This window comes from Pseudophryne corroboree, chromosome 6, assembly GCF_028390025.1.
Source record: "Pseudophryne corroboree isolate aPseCor3 chromosome 6, aPseCor3.hap2, whole genome shotgun sequence".
Classification (NCBI taxonomy): Eukaryota; Metazoa; Chordata; class Amphibia; order Anura; family Myobatrachidae; genus Pseudophryne; species Pseudophryne corroboree.
The window spans coordinates 596,422,897-596,445,639 of NC_086449.1; the positions used below are offsets into that span (position 1 = coordinate 596,422,897).

At 42.3% G+C, this 22,743-nt stretch overlaps 1 long non-coding RNA gene across 1 annotated transcript in view; it reads left to right on the forward strand.

The window, feature by feature from the left end:
* The first annotated feature begins 17,090 nt into the window (after positions 1-17,090).
* LOC134935489 (uncharacterized) overlaps positions 17,091-22,743 on the forward strand; it is a 199,884-nt gene continuing 194,231 nt past the window's right edge. The window contains exon 1 of the long non-coding RNA XR_010180180.1: positions 17,091-17,316. This is a non-coding gene — a long non-coding RNA (uncharacterized LOC134935489). The remainder of the gene's footprint in view (positions 17,317-22,743) is intronic.

A 22,743-nucleotide genomic window follows, 5' to 3' on the forward strand; every position in this document is an offset into this window, starting at 1 on the left:
ATTTTTGAGTCCTTTTTTTACTGATATTTGGTGTTTTGGATTATACATGCTCTGTACTATGACATTGGGCATCGGCCTTGGCAGACGACGTTGCTGGCATTTCATCGTCTCGGCCATGACTAGTGGCAGCAGCTTCAGCACGAGGTGGAAGTCGATCTTGATCTTTCCCTATTTTTGGAACCTCAACATTTTTGTTCTCCATATTTTAATAGGCACAACTAAAAGGCACCTCAGGTAAACAATGGAGATGGATGGATACTAGTATACTTATGGATGACGAGCGACTGCCGACACAGAGGTAGCTACAGCCGTGGACTACCGTACTGTGTCTGCTGCTAAAATAGACTGGATGATAATGAGATAAAATTAAAATATATATATATCACACTAGTACTGCAGCCGGACAGGTATATATTATGTAATGACGGACCTGGTGGACACTGTCTGTCAGACTCAGCACTGCAGACTCCTAAAGTAAGCTACTAGTATCAAGAAGATAGAAAAAAAAAAAACCACGGGTAGGTGGTATACAATTATGGATGGACGAGCGACTGCCGACACAGAGGTAGCTACAGCCGTGGACTACCGTACTGTGTCTGCTGCTAATATAGACTGGATGATAATGAGATAAAATTAAAATATATATATATATCACACTAGTACTGCAGCCGGACAGGTATGTATTATGTAATGACGGACCTGCTGGACACTGTCTGTCAGCATTGCAGACTCCTAAAGTAAGCTACTAGTATCAAGAAGATAGAAAGAAAAAAAAACCACGGGTAGGTGGTATACAATTATGGATGGACGAGCGACTGCCGACACAGAGGTAGCTACAGCCGTGGACTACCGTACTGTGTCTGCTGCTAATATAGACTGGATGATAATGAGATAAAATTAAAATATATATATATATATCACACTAGTACTGCAGCCGGACAGGTATATATTATGTAATGACGGACCTGCTGGACACTGTCTGTCAGCACTGCAGACTCCTAAAGTAAGCTACTAGTTTCAAGAAGATAGAAAAAAAAAAAAACCACGGGTAGGTGGTATACAATTATGGATGGACGAGCGACTGCCGACACAGAGGTAGCTACAGCCGTGGACTACCGTACTGTGTCTGCTGCTAATATAGACTGGATGATAATGAGATAAAATTAAAATATATATATATATCACACTAGTACTGCAGCCGGACAGGTATATATTATGTAATGACGGACCTCTTTTTTCTTTCATTTTTCTTTGCGTCATGTGCTGTTTGGGGAGTATTTTTTTGAAGGGCCATCCTGCGTGACACTGCAGTGCCACTCCTAGATGGGCCAGGTGTTTGTGTCGGCCACTAGGGTCGCCTATCTTACTCACACAGCTACCTCATTGCGCCTCTTTTTTTCTTTGCGTCATGTGCTGTTTGGGGAGTGTTTTTTGGAAGGGCCATCCTGCGTGACACTGCAGTGACACTCCTAGATGGGCCAGGTGTTTGTGTCGGCCACTAGGGTCGCTTATCTTACTCACACAGCTACCTCATTGCGCCTCTTTTTTTCTTTGCGTCATGTGCTGTTTGGGGAGTGTTTTTTGGAAGGGCCATCCTGCGTGACACTGCAGTGCCACTCCTAGATGGGCCAGGTGTTTGTGTCGGCCACTAGGGTCGCTTATATTACTCACACAGCTACCTCATTGCGCCACTTTTTTTCTTTGCGTCATGTGCTGTTTGGGGAGTGTTTTTTGGAAGGGCCATCCTGCGTGACACTGCAGTGCCACTCCTAGATGGGCCAGGTGTTTGTGTCGGCCACTAGGGTCGCTTAGCTTACTCACACAGCTACCTCATTGCGCCTCTTTTTTTCTTTGCATCATGTGCTGTTTGGGTAGTGTTTTTTGGAAGGGCCATCCTGCGTGACACTGCAGTGCCACTCCTAGATGGGCCAGGTGTTTGTGTCGGCCACTAGGGTCGCTTATCTTACTCACACAGCTACCTCATTGCGCCTCTTTTTTTCTTTGCGTCATGTGCTGTTTGGGGAGTGTTTTTTGGAAGGGCCATCCTGCGTGACACTGCAGTGCCACTCCTAGATGGGCCAGGTGTTTGTGTCGGCCACTAGGGTCGCTTAGCTTACTCACACAGCTACCTCATTGCGCCTCTTTTTTTCTTTGCGTCATGTGCTGTTTGGGGAGTGTTTTTTGGAAGGGCCATCCTGCGTGACACTGCAGTGCCACTCCTAGATGGGCCAGGTGTTTGTGTCGGCCACTAGGGTCGCTTAGCTTACTCACACAGCTACCTCATTGCGCCTCTTTTTTTCTTTGCATCATGTGCTGTTTGGGTAGTGTTTTTTGGAAGGGCCATCCTGCGTGACACTGCAGTGCCACTCCTAGATGGGCCAGGTGTTTGTGTCGGCCACTAGGGTCGCTTATCTTACTCACACAGCTACCTCATTGCGCCTCTTTTTTTCTTTGCGTCATGTGCTGTTTGGGGAGTGTTTTTTGGAAGGGCCATCCTGCGTGACACTGCAGTGCCACTCCTAGATGGGCCAGGTGTTTGTGTCGGCCACTAGGGTCGCTTAGCTTACTCACACAGCTACCTCATTGCGCCTCTTTTTTTCTTTGCGTCATGTGCTGTTTGGGGAGTGTTTTTTGGAAGGGCCATCCTGCGTGACACTGCAGTGCCACTCCTAGATGGGCCAGGTGTTTGTGTCGGCCACTAGGGTCGCTTAGCTTACTCACACAGCTACCTCATTGCGCCTCTTTTTTTCTTTGCGTCATGTGCTGTTTGGGGAGTGTTTTTTGGAAGGGCCATCCTGCGTGACACTGCAGTGCCACTCCTAGATGGGCCAGGTGTTTGTGTCGGCCACTAGGGTCGCTTATATTACTCACACAGCTACCTCATTGCGCCACTTTTTTTCTTTGCGTCATGTGCTGTTTGGGGAGTGTTTTTTGGAAGGGCCATCCTGCGTGACACTGCAGTGCCACTCCTAGATGGGCCAGGTGTTTGTGTCGGCCACTAGGGTCGCTTAGCTTACTCACACAGCTACCTCATTGCGCCTCTTTTTTTCTTTGCATCATGTGCTGTTTGGGTAGTGTTTTTTGGAAGGGCCATCCTGCGTGACACTGCAGTGCCACTCCTAGATGGGCCAGGTGTTTGTGTCGGCCACTAGGGTCGCTTATCTTACTCACACAGCTACCTCATTGCGCCTCTTTTTTTCTTTGCGTCATGTGCTGTTTGGGGAGTGTTTTTTGGAAGGGCCATCCTGCGTGACACTGCAGTGCCACTCCTAGATGGGCCAGGTGTTTGTGTCGGCCACTAGGGTCGCTTAGCTTACTCACACAGCTACCTCATTGCGCCTCTTTTTTTCTTTGCGTCATGTGCTGTTTGGGGAGTGTTTTTTGGAAGGGCCATCCTGCGTGACACTGCAGTGCCACTCCTAGATGGGCCAGGTGTTTGTGTCGGCCACTAGGGTCGCTTAGCTTAGTCATCCAGCGACCTCGGTGCATATTTTAGGACTAAAAATAATATTGTGAGGTGTGAGGTGTTCAGAATAGACTGAAAATGAGTGGAAATTATGGTTTTTGAGGTTAATAATACTTTGGGATCAAAATGACCCCCAAATTCTATGATTTAAGCTGTTTTTTAGTGTTTTTTTAAAAAAACACCCGAATCCAAAACACACCCGAATCCGACAAAAAAAATTCGGTGAGGTTTTGCCAAAACACGGCCGCGGAACCGAACCCAAAACCAAAACACAAAACCCGAAAAATTTCAAGTGCACATCTCTAGTTTTTTTATTATTTTCTTTTGGTTTTCCATCTTACCTTTTTCTAACTACCCTGTCTTTTTTGCCTCTTTCCTTTCTCAATATGCAGCATCCCCAGTGCTTTGCGACCTTACATGTATTCTTCCTGATGGGAGTGGGCATTTGCCTGTGCTGTGGCCTGGTTGCATCTCCCAGTTTTAACGTGCTACTCAGGTGGCCTCTCCTTCAGTGTGATGCATTTATTTTGTGATTTCCCTAGTCCAACTTGCTGTCATTTATGAGACTTGGGCCAAGCCATAAAACTGGGTTAAGAAGCTCAAAAAATACTACATACCTCTTATGACCTCGGCAGTGATTGACCTCCCACTTCCTGGCTGGGTCTTACCCTGCTTATGGGCTGCTGTGGATTCTTTTCGTTCCATTGGTGGTCTGTGTCATGTCCTCCATTCCTGTACAGGGATGGGGTGCTCAATCATGCTCACAATTCACACCTGCAGAGGGAGCATCCTGCTTTGCCCTTTCATGGTCCTGCGTTTTTGCTGGGGCCTGTGCTGGGTGTTGTGGGTTCTGGTGTACTTGTGCTGGCTCCCAGCATCTGGTGTTTATGGTCTATTAATTAGATATAATCAGGACCATGTGGGGTAAGTAACATGACTGACATCATTGTCATGGAAAGCACTTTTGCACATGTATTCCTAACACTCATCCCCGTCCCAGATCTGGTGGCAGCTGGATCCTGTTACAGATGCACTCTTCTTCTGCCCAGCCTACAGTGGTCTCATTTATTTTCTTGAATGCCACTCATTCAGCACTTGGCTACCCAGAAACACATTCATTTCAGTCGAAACTGATGCCTCTTACTAGCCAATTCCAAAAGTCTAAGGGACTCACAGATGCAGGCCTCCCCCCCCCCCCCCCCCCCAGTTTTGCTTTTTTCGCTTTCCTCCTATTGTCTTGGCTCTCTTGCTCACCTCTATCAACTCATTCTGTCTGTTTATCCTCTTTAGGTTAATAAAATCTTTATTTATTGGTTAGTTGGTTGGTTTGTGAGCACCTCCTGTGCACTGTGAATAATACCCTAGTGGCTGATGAATTTACTGGATTCTCCAATTAATTATGCGCTGGACTTTCTGATGATTAGTCAGTTGACTCTGACTCATATTCTTCATCATCCTCTAATGTCTCCTCAGCGTGGTATTACCAGCCTCCCTTTCCCCCTTTTATTTGTCTTTCAGGGACAATGAGTATGTTTCCTCATCTAACTCCTGGGTTGCCTATTCCTGGATATATATGCCAAGCCCATTGTGCCAGTGGTGCTTGTAGTATGTCACTGGTCTGGACTTCTGGGGTGAGATTGTCAACTATATCAACACTGCAGGATCTTAACAGTTGATCAAGAGACAAGATCCAGGTAGGTACATACATGAATGTCTTCACCATAACATTAAAGGATAAGCTTGGTCTTAAGGCAGCTCAAAATAAAGCAGGAGGTTGGCAAATATTCCTTATCACAGTTGCCTAGGTGGCATGTATGTTTGATGGCTTGCTATTGAGAAACAAGATCAGAGGAGCATTGTAATGTCATCTGGAACCTCCACCTGATCCATGCCTGAGCCATTTGTTTAAGGTTCTCATTGTGAGGGCATGTGATGATCAATTCAGTCACAAGCAGCATGTGATGATCAATTTAATCACAAGCAGAATGAGCTGATTGTGATGGACTGTGCATGTAAAGTAGTTAAATTCTGGCTTGAGGTTACTCAGGCCGGTGTTTGGTTTATGACCCATTGCTTCCTTTTCTGCAAAGCAAGGTAGGGTTGAGAGCTTTGCATTTTACTGTGGTACAGTACCTGTGCTATTGGTCCTCTGTGTTGTTTTTGATACCATTAATACCTGCTGTAGTTCCACCGACCTTGCAAAGTATTGCAGAATGCCCTCCACTACTCCTTCCACCTCCAATCAGATGGGTACTGGAGGAACTAATTAGCTGTCATACTCTAGTTTAGGGGTGGGGAACCTTTGGCCCTCCAGTTGTTGTGGAACTACACATCCCAGCATGCCCTGCTACAGTTTTGCTTTTTGGCCATGCTAAAACTATTGCAAGGCAGGCTGGGATGTATAGTTCAACAACAGCTGGGGTTCCAAAGGTTCCCCATCCCTGCACTAGTTCAAGGCCATGTTGCATTAGCTGGCTTTGTACCAAGAGCAGGTTGATACCAAGGTGTACATCTGAGATTTAGAGAATGCTTTTGCTTGCCCATTTCTTTGACTTTTGTTCTGCACTTGATCTGTTGCTCATCCTGGAGTAGCCTGTGATGAAGGAAGGTTTTGGTAAGTTTCACCTCATTCAGCATACAGTATCTTGTTTCAGATTCAGATTAATTTCTAATAAATATTTAAAATGCCAGCGTTAATATATGCAGTGGACACAAGGCGCATCTTATTACCATATATGATAAAAGTGCGCTGTACGTCGCAAACACTACATCCCTTAAGAGAAATCAAGTACACGCACATATTGTCTGAGTTTTAATGCTCATATATATATTTGGTATTTAAAAGGATATGCATACAATATAACACATGTACAGTATATATCATTCAGTTATGTTACATTTACATAGGAAGCAGAAAGATACAAACGAATCCATTAAAGCCAGCAATACATCACCATGTCCCGTGCTCGCTACGCTCCATCTCACAGCAAAAAGAGCTTCTTGTCTCTGGGATCAGCTATACACTGTGTATGTTGGGGGAGTACACGTCTTCTGTTATTGGTCCAGGGGAGGGGACTTTCTCATTCATGATGAGTCATTGGTCCGTTCATATGCAAGCCTTGAAAAAGACATCAAAAGGGTTGGCCACTGGTTTCCTGTCCATCTGCTTTCCTTGGAATGTTCTTTGTTCCAATAAGAGTGACTTCATATTCCTACATTTAATCATAACTACTCATTGCAATGTGCTACAATCCAACCACAGGCACCAAACCAATCCACTCATTCCTCCGATCATTTTGACACAAAGCATAACATGTCCATCTTGCTCCGCTCCAACAATACACATACATGACGTTATACTCCATTATATAATTTAAAACCTTATAATGTCTAGTGCTTAACATGTTTCATTTATGTGTGGTATGAAATATGTGTTGAATATATCCTTGTGGCTTGTCTGTGTGAATGCGTATGCTACCATATATTCCTGTGCTCGCTGCGCATATTCGCACGCATAGCAACTCATAATGTATGGAGTTTGTATGTTTTCTGTATGTAATATTTTTGACTTCGACACTTGTCAGTAATTGTTACATGCACATGGGCTAAAGGCATAGCAATGTCTACTTTTCGAAGACCAGCTAGTACTGAAGATAACCAAGTTTCTATGAAGTCTATAAAGATAGTGAGTATTTAGTAACCCCAGTGCACACTATGTATACAGTAAGTTTAATAGGGTCTGTATGCACTCCATAAGAGTGGTGTTAAGTGATTAAGGGCCTAAGTCAGTCCTGATCGCAGCAGCAAAATTGTCCTCTAATGGGCAAAACCATGTGCACTGTAGGTTGGGCAGATATAACATGTGCAGAGAGATTAGGGTGAGTTATTTTGTTTCTCTGCAGAGTAAATACTGGCTGCTTTATTTTTACACTGCAATTTAGATTTCAGTTTGAACACACCCCATCCAAATCTAACTCCCATTGTTTAAATAGAAATCATAGGGGCTCTGCACTCACTATATTAACTAACAATACAGGTTGAGTATCCCTTATCCAAAATGCTTGGGACCAGAGGTATTTTGGATATGGGATTTTTCCGTATTTTGGAATAATTGCATACCATAATGAGATATCATGGTGATGGGACCTAAATCTAAGCACAGAATGCATTTATGTTTTATATACACCTTATACACACAGCCTGAAGGTCATTTTAGCCAATATTTTTTATAACTTTGTGTATTAAACAAAGTGTGTCTACATTCACACAATTCATTTATGTTTCATATACACCTTATACACACAGCCTGAAGGTCATTTAATACAATATTATTAATAACTTTGTGTATTAAACAAAGTTTGTGTACATTGAGCCATCAAAAAACAAAGGTTTCACTATCTCAGTCTAACTCAAAAAAGTCTGTATTTCGGAATATTCCGTATTTCGGAATATTTGGATATGGGATACTCAACCTGTAATAATAAACAGTGGAGTTTTAGTTCATGTATTAATCAATGCATTTAAGCCTGCAGCCCCCAGCAAGGGACCCCACTTTACCGCAAGTCCTACTCTATTGCTCAAAATAATTTCATCTAAAAACTTGGTTATGGTAATTGTCTCTCCTGTCCCTAGAAAATTTTGTGGAAGGAAAATACCCAAATACTGGCATGATGCTAAGGATTTAGATGAATTGTATATCAATGTAAATATATTGATACAAATGGATTCCTAGAATAATTGGACTAGCAGGGGAAACATTATACTGTACACTGGGAATTAATTGCAAACAGTAGCAGTGACAATAATAAATATCTTCATGTATACAATAAGTGAGAGTCTGTGATCCCTAACAACTGATTACAGAGGGGTGTGGGGAGTTCAATATAACCAACAACACTGATAGAACATATTGGACGAAAATCTTCCGTAGGGTGGTTGCATGTCAATTCAGAGGTGCACATTAGAATGGAAATAGATTACATTTATGGAGTGGGAGGGTTACGTACCACCAGCAATCTGAAAAGTACCATCTAGTAGAGATTATCTATGGCGGCACGTCACTGAGTGTACCCATGTGAAATATAACTGGCGCAAAAAAACGAAATACCAAGGTAATTCGCCCGGCGCTGTTAAGAGGATATGCTAAACCTTTAAGCTGCTGTATGAAGGGATAGTTAGTCCCTGGAGATACAATGGGAAAAGGGGTGTGTAAACAGCGCTAAAAAACTGGATATGTGGTGACCAGTATACTACAGTACAATAGTCCAGTAGTATACTGGTCACCACAATGCAGCACAAGACAATGAGCACTGATCCTGAGCACTGATGAGGATACTAGAAGTGATACTGAGCAGCGAGATGCAGCATTGGACTATTGTACTTTAGTATACTGGTCACCACAATGCAGCACTGATACTGAGCACTGATATTGAGCTTTCTACAGTAAAAGACAATTAGCAGTGATACTGAGCACTGATGAGGATACCAGAACTGACACTGAGCAGCGAGATGCAGCACTGGACTATTGTACTGTAGTATACTGGTCACCACAATGCAGCACAAGACAATGAGCATTGATACTGAGCACTGATGTGAATACTAGAACTGACACTGAGCAGCGAGTTGCAGCGCTGGACTATTGTACTGTAGTATACTGGTCACCAAAATGCAGTACAAGACAATTAGCAGTGATACTGAGCACTGATGAGGATACCAGAACTGACACTGCACCACTGTACTATTGTACTGTAGTATACTGGTCACCACAATGCAGCACAAGACAATGAGCACTGATCCTGAGCACTGATGAGGATACTAGAACTGATACTGAGCAGCGAGATGCAGCATTGGACTATTGTACTGTAATATACTGGTTACCACAATGCAGCACTGATACTGAGCACTGATATTGAGCTTTCTACTCAGAGAACGTAGCCACGTCCTCTCGCTCTCTCTACAATGCACGAGTGAAAATGGCGGCGATGCGCGGCTCTTTATATGGAATCCAAATTTTGCGTGAATCCGACAGCGGTATGATGACGTTTTGCCTCGTTCGGGTTTTCCGAGTCAGGCGGGAAGAACCGAGGCTGCCTCGGACCCGTGTAAACCACGTGGAGTTGGGGGGGCGCTCGGTTCTCGGAGAACCGAACCCGCTCATCTCTAATAAATATTGCCCAGCCAAAGGTTGTTCAGGGGTTACAGGGGTGTAGCCCCTTCCGACGGTGTGAAGAGTGCCCGTGGTGTGATATAACAAAACAGTCCTAGTGTTAGGAAGGTCCTACTCGCAAGCTTACTATCTATAGGAATATATATATATATATATATATATATATATATATTAGAGATGTGCGTCTGGCACTTTTCGTGTTTTCTGTTTTGGTTTTGGTTCTAATTCCCCTTTCATGTTTTTGTTTTGGCTTGGTTTTGTCAAAACCACCCTTTCGTGTTTTGGTTTTGGTTTTGGATCTGGATGAGATTTGAAAAAAAAACATAAAAACAACTAAAGTCACAGAATTTGGGGGTAATTTTGCTCCTACGGTATAATTAACCTCAATAACAATCCTTTCCACTCAGTTCCAGTCTATTCTGAACACCTCACAATATTGTTTTTAGTCCAAAAGGTTGCACCAAGGTTGCTGGATGACTAAGCTAAGCGACACAAGTGGACAACACAAACACATGGCCCATCTAGGAGTGGCACTGCAGTGTATGACAGGAGGGCAGATATAAAAAAAAGGCCCCAAACATCACATCATGCAAAGAAGAAAAAGAATTGTAATGAGGTAGTTGTATGACTAAGCCATGCGACACAAACAATTGGCACATCTAGGCGTGGCACTGCAGTGGCAGACAGGAGGGCAGATATAAAAAAAAAGGCCCCTAACAGCACATGATGCAAAGAAAAAATAAAAAGTGCACCGAGGTTGCTATATGACTAAGCCAAGTGACATAAACAATTGGCCCATCTAGGCGTGGCACTGCAGTGGCAGACAGGAGGGCAGATAAAAAAGCCCCAAACAGCACATCATGCAATGAGGTAGTTGTATGACTAAGCCAAGCGACACAACCACCTGGCCCATCTAGTAGTATCACGCAGTGGCTGAATGTCGAGAGTGGGCAGCAATTGTTCGGTCCACTAAGAGCATCTCCAGCACACTCCAGTCCCTTTTAAAAAAAAAAATCTGCAATTGGTGGATTTATATGGCAGTACCCCAGTACTAATACAGCAGTACCCCTGGACTCATACGGCAGTGTCAAAAAGGATGGCACTTTTCAAAAACTAGGCCCCAAACAGCACCTCATGCAAAGATGTCGAAGAGGTGCAATGATGTAGCTGTATGACTAAGCCAAGCGACACAAACAATTCCAACTGGAATTATACGTCTAAATCACTGGAATTATACGTCCGAATCACTGGAATTAATTGGCAAAATCACTGGAATTATACGTCCAAATCATTGGAATTAATTGGCAAAATCACTGTAATTAATAATTGTACGTCCAAATCACTGGACTTAATTGGCAAAATCACTGTAATAATATGTCCAAATCACTGGAATTAATTGGCAAGAATGCTGTAATAATAATTATACATCCAAATTACTGGAATTAATTGGCAAAATCATTGTAACTATAGGCCCAAATCACTGTAATTAATTGGCAAGATCACTGTATTTAATAATTATACGTCCAAATCACTGGAATTAATTGGCAAATTCACTGTAATTAATAATTATACTTCCAAATCACTGGAATTAATTGGCAAAATCACTGGAATTATACGTCCAAATCATTGGATTTAATTGGCAAGATCACTGTAATTAGTAATTATACGTCTAATTCACTGGAATTAATTGGCAAGATCACTGTAATTAATAATTATACATCCAAATCACTGGAATAAATTGGCAAGATTACTGTAATTATACATCCAAATCACTGGAATTAATTGGCAAGATCACTTTAATTAACAATTTTACATCCAAATCACTGGAACTAATTGTCAAAATCACTGTAATTATTAGAGATGAGCGGGTTCGGTTCTCCGAGATCCGAACCCCCCGAACTTCACCCATTTTACACGGGTTCGAGGCAGCCTCGGATCTTCCAGCCTTGCTCGGTTAACCCGAATGCGCCCGAACGTCATCATCCCGCTGTCGGATTCTTGCAAGATTCGTATTCTATATAAAGAGCCGCGCATCGCCGCCATTTTCACTCGTGCATTGGAGATTGAACGGAGAGGACGTGGCTGCGTTCTCTACCTGAAAAGCTCCGTAATCTGTGCTCAGTGTGCTGCAAATATCTGTGCTCAGTGTGCTGCAAATATCTGTGCTCAGTGTGCTGAAAATATCTACGTTCTCTGCCTGAAAACGCTCCATATCTGTGCTCAGTGTGCTGCAAATATCTGTGCTCAGTGTGCTGCATACTGGGGACCACCAGTATTATAGTAGTACAGTACAGTAGGCCATTGCTGTGTATCTTGTATCTCTGTGCTGCATTATTGTGAGCAGTATATACTATAGTAGGACAGTGCAGCATTTTGGTGACCAGCAGTATACATATATAGTACAGTATAGTAGGCCATTGCTGTGTATCTTGCAGCTCTTCAAGTATACTATCTCTGTGCTGCATTATTGTGAGCAGTATATAGTAGGACAGTGCAGCCTTTTTTTGACCAGCAGTATACATATATAGTACAGTACAGTAGGCCATTGCTGTGTATCTTGCAGCTCTTCAAGTATACTATCTCTATGCTGCATTATTGTGACCAGTATATAGTAGGACAGTGCAGCCTTTTTTTTGACCAGCAGTATACATATATAGTGCAGTACAGTAGGCCATTGCTGTGTATCTTGCAGCTCTTCAAGTATACTATCTCTGTGCTGCATTATTGTGAGCAGTATATAGTAGGACAGTGCAGCCTTTTTTTGACCAGCAGTATACATATATAGTACAGTACAGTCGGCCATTGCTGTGTATCTTGCAGCTCTTCAAGTATACTATCTCTGTGCTGCATTATTGTGAGCAGTATATAGTAGGACAGTGCAGCCTTTTTTTTTTTGACTAGCAGTATACATATATAGTGCAGTACAGTAGGCCATTGCTGTGTATCTTGCAGCTCTTCAAGTATACTATTTCTGTGCTGCATTATTGTGAGCAGTATATAGTAGGACAGTGCAGTCTTTTTTGACCAGCAGTATACATATATAGTACAGTACAGTAGGCCATTGCTGTGTATCTTGCAGCTCATTGTCAAGTATACTATCTCTGTGCTGCATTATTGTGACCAGTATGTATACTGTACTGTGCGACGTGTGTTATACACCTGGTGATTTTATACATCCTGTAATCTGTACTGAGCGATGTGTTAGATACACCTGGGGATTATACACCCTATATTATTATTATTATTATTATTATTACAGGTTGAGTATCCCATATCCAAATATTCCGAAATACGGAATATTCCGAAATACAGACTTTTTTCAGTGAGAGTGAGCTAGTGAAACCTTTGTTTTTTGATGGCTCAATGTACACAAACTTTGTTTAATACACAAAGTTATTAAAAATATCGTATTAAATGACCTTCAGGCTGTGTGTATAAGGTGTATATGAAACATAAATGAATTGTGTGATTGTACACACACTTTGTTTAATGCACAAAGTTACAAAAAATATTGTCTAAAATTACCTTTAGGCTGTGTTCATAAGGTGTATATGTAACACAAATGCATTCTGTGCTTAGATTTAGGTTCCATCACCATAATATCTCATTATGGTATGCAGTTATTCCAAAATACGGAAAAATCCAATATCCAAAATACCTCTGGTCCCAAGCATTTTGGATAAGGGATACTCAACCTGTATTATTATTATCCTTTATTTATATGGTGCCACAAGGGTTCCGCAGCGCACAATTACAGAGTACATAAATAATCAAACAGGAAAACAGCAACCTACAGTTGATGACAGTATAGGACAAGTACAGGGTAAACAAACATAGTTACATCAGCAGATGACACTGGAATAAGTATCAGGTGGCAGAAGACTGCTGGATGTGGTACAGTTGAAGATTATTAAAAACAAAGGAAAAGCACATGAGGGAAGAGGGCCCTGCTCGTGAGAGCTTACAATCTAAAGGGGAGGGGTAGACAGACGTGGGTGACACAGATGGGGTACATAGAGAACGTGGAACAGAGGGTTAGGATGAGATTTGGCTGGGTTTGGTGAAGAAGTGGACCCCCAGAATACTTAACATTGCAACATTTTACTGGGCTATGCAGGAGAAAATTAAAAATAGGGGAAAATAAAAATAAAAAAAAGAATCAACTTCTACCGCTTTCAAAAAGGTCAATGTAAGCTGAAATAATGGACAACTACCTCATGGAAGCCAGATACAGTATACCAAACAGTACTTAGCAGAGTTAGGAATGAGTGCATATGAAATACAGTAACATTTTGTCATAATATTTCAGAAACTGCATGGCTGGTCTCTTGCACTCTTTTGCTCTAATACACAACCTGCTTTAGGATTTATATTCAAAAACATTATGTCTCCATAATCCCAGAAACGTCAGTCTTCTTGGAAAGTGGTTTGTTCCTTTGTAAGGGAAAGAGAACAAACGTTCTCAAACAACGATTTCTCAATTTCTTTTTCCTCTGGGAAGGGATTGTGGATTCGCAGGAATATCTGAGCATTTCTGCAATCAGAAAGCAGCGACTTTCTACAAATGTTTACGAATAATTCCAGTGATTTTGTCAGTTTCTTCCAGTGATTTGGACCAATAATACCATTGATTAGAACGAATAATTCCTGTGATATTGAGGTGTTTGTGTCGCTTAGCTTAGCCGTTCAGCGACCACTGTGCACCTCTTTTTCTCTTTTCTTTGCATCATGTGCTGTTTGGGGCCAATTTTTATAAGTGCCATCCTGTCTGACACTGCAGTGCCACTCCTAGATGGGCCAGGTGTTTGTGCTGGCCACTTGGGTCGCTTAGCTTAGCCATCCAGTGACCTTGGTGCACCTCTTTTTTTCTTTGCATCATGTGCTGTTTGGGGCAAAAAAATTTAAGTGCCATCCTGTCTGACACTGCAGTGCCACTCCTAGATGGGTCAGGTGTTTGTGCTGGCCACTTGGGTCGCTTAGCTTAGCCATCCAGCGACCTTGGTGCACCTCTTTTTTTCTTTGCATCATGTGCTGTTTGGGGACTATTTTTTGAAGTGCCAATCCTGTCTGACACTGCAGTGCCACTCCTAGATGGGCCAGGTGTTTGTGCTGGCCACTTGGGTCGCTTAGCTTAGCCATCCAGCGACCTTGGTGCACCTCTTTTTTTCTTTGCATCATGTGCTGTTTGGGGACTGTTTTTTTAAGTGCCATCCTGTCTGACACTGCAGTGCCACTCCTAGATGGGCCAGGTGTTTGTGCCGGCCACTTGGGTCACTTAGCTTAGTCATCCAGCGACCTCGGTGCAAATTTTAGGACTTAAAATAATATTGTGAGCTGTGAGGTGTTCAGAATAGACTGGAAATGAGTGGAAATTATGGTTATTGAGGTTAATAATACTATGGGATTAAAATTACCCCCAAATTCTATGATTTACTCTGTTTTTGAGGGTTTTTTGAAAAAAAAAACAAAAAAAAACCACCCGAATCCGACAAAAAATTTTCAGGAAGGTTTTGCTAAAACGCGTCCGAATCCAAAACACGGGTGCGGAACCGAATCCAAAACACGAAAAATTTCCGTTGCACATCTCTAGTGTGTATATATATATATATATATATATACATACAGTCATACATACATACATATATATATATAATACCAAAAGAACCCGGCACTCACTGTGGGCAATTACAGTAAAGGGCTGCGGTGCCTTCCATAAGTCCCATGAGACCTGGACAGAAACAGCGGTAATGGCAGCACTCCACAGAGATTTGAAAACGTTAAAACAGCTTTTTCTTTATTAGGACCTAATAAAGATAAAGCTGTTTTAACGTTTTCAAGTCTGTGGAGTGCCGCCATTAGCGCTGTGTGTGTATGTATGTATATGGTATGTATGTATGTATGTATGTATGTATGTATGTATGTATATGCACAGGCGTGCGCAGCCCATTTTATTAGGGGGTGCACCATCGAAATGGTGTGTCTAGCCCCGCCTTTTGGGTATGTCTAGCACCATCTATTGACGGTCAACACAATATAAATATCCACCCTTGTAGCAATCCTAATAAAGCAGATGCATTGTCAGATGTTGTGGTGTGCACAAAACAAACACCCCTGATGGCACTCACTGCAATTACACTGCTCATCCTCAGCCTGGTCTGGCTCCCCCTCTCTTTCCCCTGCAAGCTGCAGCCGCTTACTTACAAGTCAGCCACTCACTGACACTGACAGTCGCAGACTAGTACTGCTGCTGCTGGAAAAACGAGTGACGTGTCAATGCTGCTGCCGACCGCCTGCCAGTATTGAATTTGTCTTCCTAAGAGGAACGCTGGATGCATGCTGCTCCTCATCAGTGACTGGCATTGGCATAGGAGAGGGGTGGGCGTGTGACGGGTGGGCGTGCAGGCAGCATGACATCATCACGTCACATCACGCTGTTTTTGTACATGGAAGTGGAGTCGGGAGTTTGAAAGCCGGTGGCAGTGGCACCCTTGATTAATCCATGCGTCCGGCCAGTAATGCAGTCATGACAGGGTGCAACGCAGAGCGGACAGTAATCAGCCTGCTCAGCGATCTCTGCACAGGCATGTGAGATCAAGGTGCCAGACATAAGGGGGTGCCTGTGCGCACCAGGCACCCCCCCTGCGCACGCCTATGTGTATATGTCTGTGTGTATATATATATATATATAAAATTTATTTTTTTGTTTTTTTTATTTACTTTTCTTTCTTCAGTTACATTTTTTGCTTTTGTTTTTTTACACTGGAGTTGCACCACTGGATGGACACAGCATGGACAGAGCACCCCTGGATTAACAACACTGCAGCACCCCTGGATGGACGCAGCATGGACAGAGCGCCCCTGGATGTACAACACTGCAGCACCCTGGTTGGACAACACTGCACCCCTGGATGGACACAGCATAGACAGAGCACCCCTGGATAAAGCAACCCCTGGCCTTTAATGGACAACACTGCAGCACTCCTGGGTGAACAACACTGCAGCACCCCTGAATGGACACAGCATGGAAACATTCACTCACTACAAGCTCCTCAGCCAGAGTGAAGATTCCGTGATCACCGGGGGCCTTATATAGAAACCAAAACCCACAGAATCTGACTTTTTGCCTTGAATTAGGATTAGTCAGATGGGAAAACCTGAGCCAGACTCGGATCTCGCCTCGGATTGCTCAGTTCAGATGGGTCCGGATCTCGCAAAACCCTCTAGTTACAACTATACCAATTAAGTAAATTCAATAAATGATTTGCACTGGTCTGTCATGCAAATAATTAAATACATGTACATCTATTTTACTAGTACATCATGGTAAATGTGTGGTGAATATAGTTCCTATTGCTGTATACTGGATGTGTTCTGGTGGAAGGTTACAACGGATCTTATTTTGTGTTTGTATTAGTTGGCATATGAATCTCTTTCTGTGCTCTTTGGTTTCCTGTAGTTCTTCAGTAAAGAAGCATGCAACACTCACTGTGTCCTGGTTACATAAAAAAAACTCTTATTGAAATATGTCACAGATTTAACTCTGGCGTCGAGGATTAAACTCTTCTTCTGCATTGTTCCAGGGATCAGTGGAGCACCAGTTGGCTGACACAGCACAATTGTGGGGTTAAAAAAGGAGCAACTCATTCAGACTGCCAGTACCACCTAACCTGAATTAAAGGAGCACGTGAGTTATAGCTTTCATTTTCTAAGGAAGGGAGGACAAAGTAAAAAGGAAAAATGTCAGGATATATTGGCACAATAGCTGCATTTGATGGTACTATAGAGGACTGAGCTACATATATTGAGAGAGTGGACTAGTACTGTTCTGCTAATCTAGTGCAAGAAGATACCAGTCTTACTTGGTGTAATCTGTGCCCAAACATACATTTTGCTGGAGAGTTTAATAGCACCTAAAAAGCCTGCCAACAAGTCATTCACTGACATTGTGGACATTATACAAAAGCACTTAAATCCTAAACCATTAGTAATTGCTGAAAGATTCAGGTTTCACAGAAGGAATCAATCTGAAAGTGAAAGCATTTCTGAATACATTGCAGAGCTGAGGAAGTTATCTGAACACTGTGCATTTGGAGCAGGTTTATCAGATTCTCTAAGAGACCGTTTAGTTTGTGGGATGAAAAGTGCAAGTATACAAAAGAAATTGCTGGCTGATCCTGACCTGACCTTTAGAGAGAGCACTGTCCATAGCTATTTCAATGGAGACTGCAACCAGGGATGCATCAGAATTTCAATAAAAGGGACCAGAATGTACTCCTAATCCAGTTCATTGGTATCAGAGACAGCCCTGTGTTTGCTGCGGGAAATCCTCACATGATGCCAGTCAGTGCTGGTTTAAAGACAAAGTGTGTAAAAAATATAAGAAGAGGCCATATTGAAAGTGTGTGCCAGTCAAGGAAAACACCAAACCACTTGCAAGTATCCAAAGTTACCAGGAGAAAATACACAACATCCCAGGTGCATTGTTGAAATATGGACAACAGACTATGGTTTCGTTTATATGCATGTAGTTACCGTACAGGGGCAGCAGATGGCGCTGTATAGTTACAGAGATGTAGTGTTTGTCTGTTGCATATGTTATGTACTTGTTTGTTTTTACCTCACATGTGTTATTCTAGAAGAGTCTCTGAGGGAGAAGGAGATAAGCTGATGATACTGAAACCTGTTGTATTGATCCTGCTATTTCAGTACTATATAAACAAGATATACATCTCAAGTCTCGTTCTGTCTGTATACAAGGTAACTCCTGAGGTAATACTTTATCTAAGGCTCCCCACTGCACACCTATGGTATCGATCCATCGCACTATACCAACATGCATAAGGTAGCCGGCAATGAGTCAGACTCTATTGATAGTACTGGTACAGAAAAAGGGTTGTGCAGCCTAGAGATGCACTCTATGACTGCAAAAGAGCATCAAGTGATTTGGGTCACTTTGGAAGTAGCAGGTATTGACTTAAAAATGGAATTAGACACAGGCTCTGCTCTGTCAGTGCTAAATGCAAGTGATTACAAACGTCTGTTTGCTGCCATTCCTTTGGAGTCTGTACAAGATAAAGTTTTCAGGAGTGCATCCCAAGCAGCATCCAGATCACGAGTCGCACTGCAAGTCCCAGCAGGCGCAGACAGCAGACTGTGTAACACACAAGAAACAACCCAGGAGAACCTTGGAAAGAAAACTGTGAGTAAAACAAGTTTAATACCACAGAAGAATAGAGAGATCTATACAAGGAAGGGTTATGGCAAATTACACAGATCTCAGACTAGCTGCAAGCAAGCTTTCTAATGAGAACTATCAAACATGGAAGTTTAAAGTAGAAATGCTATTAACCAGAGATGATTTATGGGATGTTATAAATGCAGACAGACCTGAAGGAGAGGATCAGCAGTGGATTAAGAAGGACAGACAGGCAAGAGCCACTATAAGTTTACTAGTGGAAGATGAACAGCTTATACACATAAGACAAGAGAGTACAGCTAAAGGCATGTGGTGTGCTTTGCAGAGAGTGCATGAAGGAGCAAGTTTGAACAGCAAACTATTCCTATTAAGAAAATTATATCAAATGAGATTTAATAAAGGCAAGACAATGCAAGAACACATCAGTGCACTACTAGAGATAACCATACAGCTCAGGTCAATGGGAGAAGAAATCAAAAGCAACCACATAGTAGCCATCCTCCTTTGCAGTTTACCAGATACATACAGTGCACTAATAAACGCACTAGAAATGAGACCTGAAGCAGAAATCACACCAGACTTTGTGAAGAACAGGCTCATAGAGGAGTATCAACGCAGAAAGGAGCTTACAGAGTGCAATACTGAAAGTGACACAGAGAAAGCACTTAAAATGGTGGACACTAAGCCACACACCAGGGAAACAAGAGCATGTTTCAGATGCAAGAAAGTGGGTCACCTGAAAAGAGATTGCACCATATGGAAGACAGAGCAGCACAAACCACCAGAAAGATTATACAAACAAAGAGTCAAAGCCACACTTACAGATACAGGAGCACACAATTGGAATGGAACATTTAAAGCGACAGTAACTCAATTATCAGAAAAGTGGTATGTAGACTCAGGAGCGACTAGTCATATGACAAATAACAAGGACTTCTTTACTGAACTTGATTTGAACCATAAAGAAACAATCTACCTAGCAGATGGAACAAATATCATTGCAGAAGGGAAAGGGAATGGTCAATTCCTATGCTCCAAGGGTAATGGCAGCTACGCAGAAATACCCGTAACAGATGTGCTATATGTTCCCAAGCTTGAGGGAGCACTGCTATCAGTAAAGAATCTAGTAGAAAAAGGACTTACTGTAAAGTTTCAGAATAATAAGTGTTTTATCCAAAACGGAAGAGAAACACTAGCTACAGCCAGAATAAAAGAACATTTATACTGTCTGGATATTGCAGCACAGCAGGCAAAGCTGAGTACACAGAAACACGCTGACTGTATTCACAAGTGGCATAGGAGATTAGGACACAGACACCCAGATTGCATAAAGGAAATGCAGAAGAGAGACCTAGCCAGGGATCTCAAAGTGTCAGACTGTTCAGAAATGATGAAGTGTCAATGTTGCATAAAAGCGAAAGCGACAAGGACATCAATTCCTAAGAAAAGTGAAAACAGAGCTTCCAGACCACTAGACCTGGTACATAGTGATGTATGCGGACCTATGAAAACGCGAACCGTAGGAGACAAAAGGTACATGCTGACATTCATTGACGACTACTCCAGGTTCACAGTCACTTATCTAATAAAAAGTAAAGATGAAGTCTTTGAAAAGCTGCAAGACTATGTGAACATGACCAGAAACAGGTTCAAGAGGAATATGCTAACTCTTCGCAGCGACAATGGAGGCGAGTTCACAGGACAGAAAATAGAACGGTACTTAAGAGGACTCGGTATTGAGCATCAGAAGACAGTACCATATACACCAGAGCAAAACGGCGTATCTGAGAGGAAAAACAGATCACTAACAGAAATGATAAGGTGCATGCTTACAGATTCAGGACTACCTGATAAATATTGGGGTGAAGCAGCAGCAACAGCCACCTATCTTCAAAACAGACTACTTTCCAAAGCAGTAAGGAAGACACCATATGAGCTGTGGCACGGTAAGAAACCCAGCTTAAAGCACATTAGAGTTTTTGGATGCAGAGCCTTCGTTTACATTCCTGCTGAAAAACGAAGCAAGTTGCAGAACCGAGCAGAAGAGGGAGTTCTAGTCGGCTATAGTGAACATTCGAAAGGCTACAGAATCTTAAATCCAAGAACTAGAAAAGTAGTTATAAGCAACAGTGTGACATTCATAGAAGAAACACGAGATGATGTCATAACTCCAGTAGACTCTACTGAAGAAGAAGAAAGCACCAAATCCAAAGAAACAGATGAAGTAGAGATCACTCAAGAAGTTGAAGTACAACACAAGACAAATACCAGCGACACTCATGAGAGTGCATCCGAGGGGGTGAGACGCTCTTCAAGAGAAAATAAGGGAAAAGCACCTACACGTTTATCTTACAAAGCAAAAGCCGTTAACATGCAAGAACCTGCATCACGAGAAGAAGTTGCTAAAGGATATTCACAGAAATTTGGAGAAGATTATGATGAAACGTTTGCTCCAGTTGTGAAGCACACTACCATTAGAACCTTACTCCTAACAGCAGCCATAAAGGGTATGCAAGTGAAACATTTCGATGTAAAGACGGCTTTCCTACATGGTGAACTAAAGGAAGATATATACATGGAACAACCACCAGGCTTCGTGAATTCTCAGAACCCAGATCACGTATGTAAACTGAACAAGAGTATATATGGTCTTAAACAAGCAGCAAGAGCATGGAATACAAAGATAAATGGAGTTCTGACAGAAAAGGGATTCATCAGAAGCAAAGCAGACCCATGTCTCTACACAAAGTTGATAGAGGAAAGATGGTTCTATGTATTAATTTACGTGGACGATTTGCTAGTTTGTTTCGAACAAGAAGGGGACGAAGTTGAATTGTTACAAGAACTAAACCGTCAGTTTGAAACAAAAGACCTCGGCCACATAACGCATTACTTGGGAATGCAAATCTCAAGAGAAGGTGATGGAACATTCACACTAAGTCAAGAAGTGGTATGGTTAATGCAACTACTATCAGACCTAGGAATGCCTCAAGAAGAACCTATCAAGATATATGAGGATAATCAAGGATGCATTGCATTAGCGCAAACAGAAAGAGTGAACCCAAGAACCAAGCACATTGATGTCAAGCATCACTTCCTGAGGGATCTACAGGAACAAGGTCTTATAGAGTTGAACTATTGCCCAACAGAAGATATGACAGCTGATATCATGACTAAGCCTCTTACCAGAGAGAGACATTGGAGACTTACGTCAAAGATGGGTCTAACTGAAGAAACCCAGTCTGTTGAGAAGGGGTGTTGAAATATGGACAACAGACTATGGTTTCGTTTATATGCATGTAGTTACCGTACAGGGGCAGCAGATGGCGCTGTATAGTTACAGAGATGTAGTGTTTGTCTGTTGCATATGTTATGTACTTGTTTGTTTTTACCTCACATGTGTTATTCTAGAAGAGTCTCTGAGGGAGAAGGAGATAAGCTGATGATACTGAAACCTGTTGTATTGATCCTGCTATTTCAGTACTATATAAACAAGATATACATCTCAAGTCTCGTTCTGTCTGTATACAAGGTAACTCCTGAGGTAATACTTTATCTAAGGCTCCCCACTGCACACCTATGGTATCGATCCATCGCACTATACCAACATGCATAAGGTAGCCGGCAATGAGTCAGACTCTATTGATAGTACTGGTACAGAAAAAGGGTTGTGCAGCCTAGAGATGCACTCTATGACTGCAAAAGAGCATCAAGTGATTTGGGTCACTTTGGAAGTAGCAGGTATTGACTTAAAAATGGAATTAGACACAGGCTCTGCTCTGTCAGTGCTAAATGCAAGTGATTACAAACGTCTGTTTGCTGCCATTCCTTTGAAGAAATTATGCTCAAATTGACCATGAGGCCTTAAGTTTAGAATGGGGAGTAAAGAAATGTCATCAATTTTTGTATGGGCAA